Raw genomic sequence first — 8,288 nt, forward strand, 5'->3', positions numbered from 1 at the left:
AGTTCTGCCCACACATTTTCTATGTGATTGAGGTCAGGGCTTTGTGATGGCCACTCCAATACCTCGACTTTGTAGTCCTTTAGCCATTTTGCCACAACTTTGGAAGTATGCTTGGGGTCATTGTCCATTTGGAAGACCCATTTGCAACCAAGCTTTAACTGATGTCTTGAGATGTTGCTTCAATATATCGACATAATTGTCCATCCTCATGATGCCATCTATTTTGTGAAGTGCACCTGTCCTTCCTGCAGCAAAGTACCCCCACAACATGATGCTGCCACCCCCATGCTTCTCGGTTGGGATGTTGTTCTTTGGCTTGCGAGCATCACCCTTTTTCCTCCAAACGTAACGATGGCCATTATGGCCAAACAGTTCTATTTTTGTTTCATCGGACCAGAGGACATTTCTCCAAAATGTACGATCTTGCAAACATTAGTCTGGCTTTTTTATGGTTGTTTTGGAGCAGTGGCGCCTTCCTTGCTGATTGGCCTTTCAGGTTATGTCGATATAGGACTCGTTTTACTGTGGATATAGATACTTTTGTACCTGTTTCCTCCAGCATCTTCACAAGGTATTTTGCTGTTGTTCTGGGATTGATTTGCACTTATTGCACCAAAGCACATTCATCTCTAGGAGATAAAACACACCTCCTTCCTGAGCGGTGTGACGGCTGCGTGGTCCAATGGTGTTTATACTTGCATACTATTGTTTGTATAGATGAACGTGGACCTTCAGGCATTTGGAAATTGCTCCCAAGGATGAACCAGACTTGTGGAGGTTGACAATTTTTTTCTGGGGTCTTGGCTGATTTCTTTTGATTTTCCCATGATGTCAAGCAAAGAGGCACTGAGTTTGAAGGTAGGCCTTGAAATACATCCACAGGTACACCTTCAATTGACTCAAATGATGTCAATTAGCCTATCAGAAGCTTCTAAAGCCATGACATCATTTTGGGGAATTTTCCAAGCTGTAAACTTCTGACCCACTGGAATTGTGCTACAGTGAATTATAAGTGAAATAATCTGTCTGTAAACTGTTTTGATGAAAAATGACTTGTGTCAAACACAAAGTAGATGTCCTAACCGACTTGCCAAAACTATAATTTGTTATTAACAAAGACATTTGTGGAGTGGTTGAAAAACAAGTTTTAATGACTCCAACCTAAGTGTACGTAAACTTCAGACTTCAACTGTACATCAAACAACATTGGGGAGCTGAACTGTGAATTATTGTTTATTGCTTATTGTTACTTTTATTGCAATGTATCTACAGTTTAATGCTAAGCGGTACTACTTGGGTTCGATGACCAACGGTAGCTGGACCTGTTATATTCCACATGAATGAATCATGTTCAGACACAGCTCGAGTTGATGGTCGTTTATCTAGAAGCGTTGCATGATTCACACGTACACGGTTAGTGCTTGACCGCCGAGCAATAAACTTAAATGGCAACGATCCACTATGAGTGTGTCGTACGTAGTAGTACACTAGCGCTGTTGTAAACAATGTAATCAACGTTGCTGCAGTATCGTGCCTAAACATTCACACGACCGTATTCACATACCAGATACCAGACTGATTTCCCCTTCGTTCATTCGTCATGCTTGCTATGTAAAAGGTAATAAGACATTTTTTTCAGGTCCAAATCCGATCAAAGTGATTGGTTCTGTCGTGGGAATGTTAGAACGTCAGCTTTCTGTGGGAAAGAACCGGGGTTGTGTCACAAAACTATTTATGCGTCCCAAATGGCACCCCTGTTCCCTATGTAGTGCACTACTTTTAACCATGGCCCTATGGCACCCTATCCCCTATGTAGTGCACTACTTTTGACTATGGACCATAGCCCAGCCCATAGGGCCCTGGTCAAAGTAGTGGATTATACAAGGGAATATGGTGGGCTTTTGGGTCCTCAGCCAGACGGAGCCTTCAGTTATGGTACAGGTTGCCAAGCAACCACAATCTCCGTGTCACTGTCGGCGAAATCCGCTGTGTATAAACACTGTGAAATGGAAACAGAGGGTTTGACATGACAGGGTTATGATAACCCCAGGGAGAAGGACTTCATCTCTAAGCTATCCTAGCCATGCCATAGTCTTTTTAAATCCCATGTGAACTCTTCAGCTAAAGCAGTATTTACTTGAAAATAACATCCTGAACGGGGCGGTTCAGTATGACTTTAGGTCAGGGGCACTAGCACCATAACTGCAGCTATGGCAAATGACATCATCAATGATATCGTCAATGCACTTTACAACACTGTAATGTTTTGCTTGTTGATTCATCAAAGGTGATGGATTCAGTTGACCACTAGCTGTTGCTAGCCAGACTCGGTAACATTGATTCATCAAATGTGTTTGATTCAGTTAACCACTAGCTGTTGCTAGCCAGACTCAGTAACATTGATTCATCAAATGTGTTTGATTCAGTTAACCACTAGCTGTTGCTAGCCAGACTCGGTTACATTGATTCATCAAATGTGTTTGATTCAGTTTACCACTAGCTATTGCTAGCCAGACTCGGTTAGATTGATTCATCAAATGTGTTTGATTCAGTTAACCACTAGCTGTTGCTAGCCACACTCGGTTACATTGATTCATCAAATGTGTTTGATTCAGTTTACCACTAGCTGTTGCTAGCCAGACTCGGTTACATTGATTCATCAAATGTGTTTGATTCAGTTGACCACTAGTTGTTGCTAGCCAGACTCCGTAACATTGATTCATCAAATGTGTTTGATTCAGTTAACCACTAGTTGTTGCTAGCCAGACTCCGTAACATTGATTCATCAAAGGTGTTTGATTCAGTTTACCACTAGCTGTTGCTAGCCAGACTCCGTAACATTGATTCATCAAAGGTGTTTGATTCAGTTGACCACTAGCTGTTGCTAGCCAGACTCGGTTACATTGATTCATCAAATGTGTTTGATTCAGTTTACCACTAGCTATTGCTAGCCAGACTCGGTTAGATTGATTCATCAAATGTGTTTGATTCAGTTAACCACTAGCTGTTGCTAGCCAGACTCGGTTACATTGATTCATCAAAGGTGTTTGATTCAGTTGACCACTAGCTGTTGCTAGCCAGACTCCGTAACATTGATTCATCAAATGTGTTTGATTCAGTTGACCACAAGTTGTTGCTAGCCAGACTCCGTAACATTGATTCATCAAATGTGTTTGATTCAGTTGACCACTAGCTGTTGCTAGCCAGACTCGGTTACATTGATTCATCAAATGTGTTTGATTCAGTTGACCACTAGCTGTTGCTAGCCAGACTCCGTAACATTGATTCATCAAAGGTGTTTGATTCAGTTGACCACTAGCTGTTGCTAGCCAGACTCGGTTACATTGATTCATCAAATGTGTTTGATTCAGTTGACCACTAGCTGCTGCTAGCCAGACTCCGTAACATTGATTCATCAAAGGTGTTTGATTCAGTTGACCACTAGCTGTTGCTAGCCAGACTCGGTTACATTGATTCATCAAATGTGTTTGATTCAGTTGACCACTAGCTGTTGCTAGCCAGACTCCGTAACATTGATTCATCAAAGGTGTTTGATTCAGTTGACCACTAGCTGTTGCTAGCCAGACTCGGTTACATTGATTCATCAAATGTGTTTGATTCAGTTGACCACTAGCTGTTGCTAGCCAGACTCCGTAACATTGATTCATCAAAGGTGTTTGATTCAGTTGACCACTAGCTGTTGCTAGCCAGACTCGGTTACATTGATTCATCAAATGTGTTTGATTCAGTTGACCATTAGCTGTTGCTAGCCAGACTCGGTAACATTGATTCATCAAATGTGTTTGATTCAGTTGACCACTAGCTGTTGCTAGCCAGACTCGGTTAGATTGATTCATCAAATGTGTTTGATTCAGTTGACCATTAGCTGTTGCTAGCCAGACTCGGTAACATTGATTCATCAAAGGTGTTTGATTCAGTTGACCACTAGTTGTTGCTAGCCAGACTCCGTAACATTGATTCATCAAAGGTGTTTGATTCAGTTAACCACTAGCTGTTGCTAGCCAGACTCGGTTACATTGATTCATCAAAGGTGTTTGATTCAGTTGACCACTAGCTGTCAATAAAAAGCTGAGGCAGTCAATAAAACATTATGTTAAACATGTGAATTATTATGTGACTTGTTCAGCACATTTTTACTCCTGAACCTATTTAGGCTTGCCGTAACAAAGGGGTTTCAATATTTTTTTGACTCAAGACATTTCAATTTTTAATTTTGTAAAAAAAAAAATCTAAAAACATAGTTCCACTTTGACATTATGGTGTATTATGTGTAGGCCAGTGATACACACATCTCAATGTCATACATTTTAAATGTATTGTCTGTTTGGATAAAATAGTTTGTATCTGGTCGTCCATGTAGAAGCCTGGAGCAGCGCGTCTGGGCAGGGCCACTAGCATGATCGTCCCACGTAGCCACGCCTTCCATTCTTTATCCAATCAGAGCCCTGACCACGACCAGGAGGAGGACGGATCACCACAACAACGACGAATCACCGTTGGTAAGGTCTACAGTTATGCAGTGCATTATTGATGACCAGATCTAGGGTTGGGGATTGCACTTTTGGGACTATTCCATTGATCCTGATGTGCCAGGCATAATCAATCATGCACAGCTAAAGAAATACAGTTTGAACCCCAGGTTTGTGATATGATATCCTCCTTATAACTGCCCACACATTTGTGTTACACCCCAGTCTACATGAAGTTTTACTGTAACTGATCCTCTATAAAAAAAAAAAACTTCAAAGTGTGTTTAGTACCTCACAACATTCCTGTCTTGTGACATGATTCTAAAAATGAACAGAGCTTTCTCTTCTCCCACTCTCTGTTTCCTCTCACAGCGTCACACATGTCCAAAGACCAGAATGGAAACTTCCCAGAGAAGGTAGAGTAAGACAGCCAATCAGAAGAAAAAAAATCAGGGCCTTCAGGGTGGCAACGACACGGAAACAGAAAGCTGCCACAATTATAATTATAGAACACGATGGGTTTATATTTCAGAAAATACCACCTAATCTACTCAAAGCAACGACTCAGCATATAGACTCAGAATCTCCGTCTCCGCGCCCAGGTTTAGCCAAACTGACATCCAGCCCAAGGCCCTGGTGAAAAGTAGTGCATAATGTTGGCAATTGGGAGCCATTTTGGACATACCCCTGGTGTGCGTAGTGATACATCTGGAGGTTAGTATGGGATTGTTCACGGCAAAGAAGTGATATACAGTGGGGAGAACAAGTATTTGATACACTGCCAATTTTGCAGGTTTTCCTACTTACAAAACATGTAGAGGTCTGTAATTTTTATCATAGGTACACTTCAACTGTGAGAGACGGAATCTAAAACAAAAATCGAAAAAATCACATTGTATGATTTTTAAGTAATTAATTAGCATTTTATTGCATGACATACAGTGCCTTGCGAAAGTATTCGGCCTCCTTGAACTTTGCGACCTTTTGCCACATTTCAGGCTTCAAACATAAAGATATAAAACTGTATTTTTTTGTGAAGAATCAACAACAAGTGGGACACAATCATGAAGTGGAACGACATTTATTGGATATTTCAAACTTTTTTAACAAATCAAACACTGAAAAATTGGGCGTTCAAAATTATTCAGCCCCCTTAAGTTAATACTATGTAGCGCCACCTTTTGCTGCGATTACAGCTGTAAGTCGCTTGGGGTATGTCTCTATCAGTTTTGCACATCGAGAGACTGACATTATTTCCCATTCCTCCTTGCAAAACAGCCCGAGCTCAGTGAGGTTGGATGGAGAGCATTTGTGAACAGAAGTTTTCAGTTCTTTCCACAGATTCTCGATTGGATTGGACTGTTCTGGAAAGAGCCAAGGACTTGAGAGGAACATATAACTTCCTCAACGAGGACTATCCTGAAGCTGTGCCCCAGAAGAGGAAAGAACTTATCCCAGCCATGAAAGCTGCCAGAGCGCGTGGGGACATTGCTTACATCCACTATAACAGGCTCATTGTCCACCCTCCCTTCCAGAAGCCTGGAAGGGATGAGAGAGCCAAGCCTATGGGTTCGTAGCCTCAAACCCCCGCAGCACAGACACACACACCAACTGATTAATGGACTGCTGAATGGATATTATTTTCTCTTGCTTTGTTTGCTCATGTCCATATTATGTCTATCTCTGATAACTACCCAGGAAAGGGCTGAACATAGCCCATATTAATATATGTAGCCTTAGAAATAAGGTTCATGAAATCAACAACTTGCTAACATCAGATAACATTCATATTTTAGCCATTTCTGAGAATCACTTAGATAATTAATTTGATGATACAGCAGTGGCAATATAAGGATATTACAGTGCCTTGCACAAGTATTTGGCATTTTTCCTATTTTGTTGCATTACAACCTGTAATTTAAATTTGATTTTTATTTGGATTTCATGTAATGGACATATTCAAAACAGTCGAAATTTAAAAAAATAACTTTTTTAAAAAAAGTATACAAAAAAAAACGGAAAAGTGGTGCGTGCATAATTATTCACCTGCTATGAAGCCCCTAAATAAGATCTGGTGCAACCAATTACCTTCAGAAGTCTCATAATTAGTTAAATAAAGTCAACCTGTGTGCAATCTAAGTGTCACATGATCTGTCACATGATCTCAGTATATATACACCTGTTCTGAAAGGCCCCAGAGTCTGCAACACCACCAAGCAAGGGGCACCACCAAGCAAGGGGCACTATGAAGACCAAGGAGCTCTCCAAACAGGTCAGGGACAACATTGTGGAGAAGTACAGATCAGGGCTCTGTAATAAAAAAACATCTGAAACTTTGAACATCCCACAAAGTACCATTAAATCCATTCTTAAAAAATGTTAAGAAAATGGCACCACAACAAACCTGCCAAGAGAGGGCCGCCCACCAAAACTCACGTAGAAGGCAAAGAGGGCATTAACTATTTTGGGATAGGGGGAAGCATTTTCACTTTTGGATGAATAGCGTGCCCAGAGTGAACTGCCTCCTACTCTGTCCCAGATGCTAATATATGAATATTATTATTAGTATTGGATAGAAAACACTGACGTTTCTAAAACTGTTTGAATGATGTCTGAGAGTATAACAGAACTCATATGGCAGGCGAAAACCTGAGAAAAATCCAACAAGGAATTGGGACATCTGAGGTTTGTAGTTTTTCCAACCTTGGCCTACCGAATACAGTGTCTATGGAGTTGCACTTCCTACGGCTTCCACTACATGTCAACCATCTTTAGAAACTTGAATGAGGATTCTACTATAAAGGAGGGGCTCATGAGACCTCTTTGAGTCAGTGGTCTGGCAGAGTGCCTTGGTCTCATGACGCGCGCTTCCGACAGAGTTACCTCTCGTTCCAGTGCTTTTCTTCAGACATAGGAATTCTCCATTTGGAACATTATTGATGATTTATGTTAAAAACATCCTAAAGATTGATTCAATTGACATGTTTCTAAAGGACTGTAACGGAACCTTTCGAGTTTTTGTCTGGACGAAGTGCCTGCGCCTCATGAAGATGGATTACTGGGCTGAACACGCTAACAACAAGTGGCTATTTGCACATAAATGATGGACTTTATGGAACAAATCAGTCATTTCTTGTCGAACTGGGATTCCTGACACAACGGTTGCATTAAGGAGAAGTCTATCTTTAATTCTGTGAATAACAGTTGTATCTTTTATCAATGTTTATTATGAGTATTTCTGCAAAATCACCGGATGTTTTGGAATCAAAACATTACTGCACGTAACGTGTCAATGTAAACTGAGATTTTTGGATATAAATATGCACAACATTGAACAAAACATACATGTATTGTGTAACATGATGTCCTATGAGTTTCATCTGATGAAGATCATCAAAGGTTAGTGATTCATTTTATATTTTTTATTTTTTATTTTCATCTATATTTCTGCTTTTTGTGACTCCTATCTTTGGCTGGAGAAATGGCTGTGTGTTTTTTTGACTTGGCTATGACCTTGTGCTTTCGCTGTAAAGCACTTTTGAAATCGGACACGATTTACAGCATAATAGCAACTAGATAGATGAACAAGAAGTGTCTTTCATTTGCTGTATTGGACTTGTTAATGTGTGAAAGTTACATATTTAAAAAAATATATTTTTGAATTTCGAGCACTGCCTTTTCAGTGGAATGTTGTCGAGTAGCAGAACGCCTGCCCTAGAATGGTTAATCAGAGAGGCAACAAAGACAACAAATATAACCCTGAAGGAGCTGCAAAGCTCCACAGCGGAGATTGGAGTG

At 40.6% G+C, this 8,288-nt stretch overlaps 1 long non-coding RNA gene across 1 annotated transcript; it reads left to right on the forward strand.

Moving 5' to 3' along the window:
* The first annotated feature begins 4,379 nt into the window (after positions 1-4,379).
* Positions 4,380-4,930, forward strand: LOC118939483. The gene is made up of 2 exons (XR_005036399.1): positions 4,380-4,520; positions 4,863-4,930. It is a non-coding gene; the product is annotated as an uncharacterized LOC118939483 (long non-coding RNA).
* Positions 4,931-8,288: the final 3,358 nt, after the last annotated feature.

This window comes from Oncorhynchus mykiss, chromosome 16 (genome assembly GCF_013265735.2).
Source record: "Oncorhynchus mykiss isolate Arlee chromosome 16, USDA_OmykA_1.1, whole genome shotgun sequence".
In the NCBI taxonomy this organism is placed as follows: Eukaryota; Metazoa; Chordata; class Actinopteri; order Salmoniformes; family Salmonidae; genus Oncorhynchus; species Oncorhynchus mykiss.